Source organism: Cavia porcellus, unplaced genomic scaffold, assembly GCF_034190915.1.
Source record: "Cavia porcellus strain 051 isolate PalLab524CR breed Dunkin Hartley unplaced genomic scaffold, mCavPor4.1 scaffold_29, whole genome shotgun sequence".
Taxonomy (NCBI): domain Eukaryota; kingdom Metazoa; phylum Chordata; class Mammalia; order Rodentia; family Caviidae; genus Cavia; species Cavia porcellus.
The window spans coordinates 18492480-18496532 of NW_026947512.1; the positions used below are offsets into that span (position 1 = coordinate 18492480).

Below are 4053 nucleotides of genomic sequence, written 5' to 3' on the forward strand. Positions count from 1 at the left end.
CGTGAGACCTTTGCACAGCCCTTGGGAGGGGAGGGGCTGTGATAAGGACTGAGATCTCATTTTCTATCAGTGGAACTATATAGGGAATCAGAGTTAGTTTTATGTTGGTAGAGAAAATAAAGAACTAGTGTGTTTCTTGCACATTTGAGTCTGGTGTCCGAGTTGATACTGGCCACACTATAATTAGGTTCATTGTGGGTGTGTGACATTCCATAGGGGCAGTGTAGTGCGGTGGTTAAGAATATGTCTTTGGAACCAGGCTCCCCGGGTTGTAATCTCAGCTCTGCCGTGATTACATGTGAATTCTTGGGTGAGTTAGACAGCCTCTGTCTGTCCTCCCTTTGTGGAATGAGGATGATAGCATAAACATGACAAGGCTGTGGTGGAATCTAATCAACACACACAAAGTGTTTAGAAATCAGTATCTCACATACTCCAAAATTCAATGCATGTAAGCCATTATTATAGGTTTTTATATTATTATTATGGCATCTGAAATTTTAGCTTTTTATAATACATAATATTTGTAAATGGTACAAAAGCTTTAAAAAGATACCAATGAAAGGTGTGAGCATTCAAACCAAGCCATTACTTTCTGTATATGAAACAAATGAAATTAATAACTACACATCTCTGTACACGGCCCTTTCACAATGGTTCTTTTTTGTTGTTGTTTGTTTTTTCGTTTTTTGTTTTTCTTGAGACAGGGGCTCACCATGTAATTCAGGCCAGCTGTGAATTCACTATGTAACCCAGCTGGCCTCAAACTCATAATGATCTTCCTGCCTCAGCCTCCCAAGTGCTAGAATTATAGTCACCATACCTGACTAGAAATAGCTTTTTAATAGTATTAGTATAGCATTATACTAATATCATTTAATATATACTAATACATTATTTAATAGTAATAGTATATTACTGAATATATTCCATACCATATATATGATATATATACCATATATATGATATACATACCATATATATGATATATATATATGATGGATATAGTGCATCTCGGACATCTAAGTTTTTGCTCTTAAAAATAATATCTCACAAAAATCTTTATTGATTCCATGCCTGGAAGTCATGTGGGATAAATTCCTAGAAATGTGGAATAATTGAAACTTTGCGTGCTAAAAAATTTGATGGACTTTGTCCAATTACCCCTCATATAGCAAAGTATACTCCTACCCCTTTATGCAAGAATACCAAGAGGGGAGGTTATTTTAAAAATTTATTAATTATCCTTGTAATTATTATTTGCATGTAAGAAGGAGATTCAGCATTCTTTATATTTTTAAATCTCATTTCTGTTTTCCTTTCTGAGAGGCAGTTCAGAAGGGACAATCAAATTGCTATCAGTTACATGAAGATCCTTTGAGCCTCATCAGGAAAGAGTATTTCTGCCATCACAAACTGTGTTGTGCCATGTGCCCTGAATTCTTTGAGGGTGCCCCTCAATTCCACTTTATAGGCGAGCTAACAGGAGAAAAGCTTTGTTTTCCTTAGTGCGTTTGGTAGTAGATGGTGCCCAGGAAGCAAAGGACGTATTAGTAAAGGCTGTCACTTGCTCAGAGAAGTTGGAGAAACCAAGAGAAAAAAAAAACTTGAAAAAATCTTTTTCATTCGAGACATCCCAGTCAGAGCTTTCAGAGGCAAGAGAAGCAGGAAAATTCCAATTTTACAAAATGTCTGCATAATTTAAAAATTATTATCTGGGGCTGCTACACTCTTCACAGTTTTTCTGTGAAAATGAAAAAGAAGTGAAACAATGAAGCTGTCAGATGTCACTGAATCAAAAGAACCTCAGAGAAGGTGGCAGCTCTGCTCCTTCGTTAGCGGGAAAGGAAGGGCTCCAGGAGCAGCACACAGCAGAGGGAACAAGGCGCCACGGAGAAGGAGCAGGATCAGAAAGAGCTGTTCTGTCTGACACGCAGTTTCTTCTTCAGGAAGGAAACATTGCTAACTTGGAAGCAAAATTCAAATTTAGAGGTTTAATTAATCCTTGAGAACGACAATCAGGAGAGTCAGTGTATGCTAAGGCCCCTTCTCTACTAGCCTGAGCATTAGCACAGTGTGTAACAAGCCTAGAAGATGAATTACAGTCCCAGCTGCGAAATGGGCAGACAGCCTTTGGAGGATCATCTAGTCCAGCATTTTACAGCTGGAGGGATCTCAGGTGTGCGGCCAGCTGGTCCAGCTGGCTACGTCCTGGACAGCGGGCACCTCTGCTCAAACGGGAACATGGACTCCTCTCCACTGGTAAAACCAGCTGTCCTAGGCCATTTTCTGTTGCTATGGGAGAATCCTGGAGAGCAAATAATTTATATTAAACTGATAAGAACAGATACTACACTTGATCTTAGCCAAAAGGCGGAGCGAATAATTTATAAAGGAAGAGGCTTAGTTACCCATGGCTCTGGGTGCAGGGGAGTTCTTGATCAAACAAGGGCTTTATGCTGTATTACAGTGACGCACGGAAGGCCTCATGTGAGAGGCAAGCAGGCAAATACAAAGAAGGGGGACGAGAGGGTGGAACCACCTACCCTTGTGAGAGCTAATCCATTCCCATGAGGGTCAATCCAACCTCAGGAGAAATACGTCCTGCCTTTTAAAGATCAGACTTCCCAACATCAGTACATCGATAAACAAATTAGATGGTGAGGCCTAGACTACAGCCAAACCATAGCAAGCAGTGTGGTTTCCTATTCAGATCTTTGCCTGTCGATTTGTCTGTCTATCTGCATTAGTTTGCTCAGATAGGTGTAACAAAATATCATAGATAGGTGCCTTACCCAATAGATCTTTAAGGGCTAAGGATTTAGCTCAGTGGCACAAGTGCCTGTCTGGCATGCACAAGGTCATCAGTTCAATTCCCTGGTACCAAAAAAGAAATTATTATTTACAGGTACTTATTTCTCATGGTTCTGGAAACTGAGAGGGCAAAGAGCAAAGTGCCAACCGCTTTAGTTTCCAGTGAGGGTTTTCTTCCTATCTTGTAGACAGCTGACTTCTTGCTGTGTCCTTATATAAAGATCTCATCTGAAAATGGCACACATCCCATTATTTCCTCAGCCCCACTGAAATTAAATCATCTTTCACAATCTGAAGTCCAAAATGCCATCTAGGGCTGCAGCATATAAACTGGAGATGGGGAGCACAATTCAGTCCATAGTGATATGTAAATATTTGTGCACTCCCACTAGGAAGTAAACTGAGTGAGCATGGAGACTTGGTCTGTTTTATTGACTTTAACATTCCAAGCATCTAAAACTAGCATGGTCGGGATGGTGGTGTATGCGTGTAATCCCAGCCCTCAGGAGGCTGATGGATCCCTTAGCGTTGGGGCCCCCTTTGGCTACTTTGCAAGGTCAGCCTGAACTACATAGCAACTCACTGGCACACACACACAAAATTCACATGAATTTTGTACAAATGTTGGTTAATGTGTTGGGTTTTCTCTCCTGATGTTCCACAGTTTCTAGACATGCTTCTGATTAGAACATTCCCAATTCTCCAATATCAGAACCGTTGTTCTCCTGGGGGAATATTTCCTGGCACTGTTGGTGTCCAGACTTGTGCTGCTGACATTACCGACTCTAGGCTTATGCTTCTGGGAGCCAGAAACTTCCCAGTCAGTACTGCCATTGACTTAACTTTCTGTTCTCAAGCACTTCCCAATGCTGTAAAGTGTATATGTATGACTTTATTGAAACAATTTACACACCATAAAGTTCATCCATAGAAAACACCCACAATTCAATGGTTTTTAGTATATTTGCAGAGTTGTGCAAACACCACCATAGACTAATTTTAGAACATTTTATCATCCTCTAAAGAAACCATATACTCATTAGCAGTTACAGCTCTCTCCAGTCACCACCTCCCCAGTCTTTGACAACCGCAAATCTATTTTTTTTGGTCTCTATATTTGCCTATTTGGGACCATTCCCACAATGGTGTCATGCATTCTGTGGTCTCTTGTGACTGCCCTCTTTGACTCAGCATGGTGTTTTTGAGGTTCAAACATACTGTACATATATCCATACTTCA

General features: G+C 40.4%; 1 pseudogene; it reads right to left on the minus strand.

Moving 5' to 3' along the window:
• Positions 1-2244: 2244 nt before the first annotated feature.
• Positions 2245-2387, minus strand: LOC111758332 (U2 spliceosomal RNA; annotated as a pseudogene).
• Positions 2388-4053: the final 1666 nt, after the last annotated feature.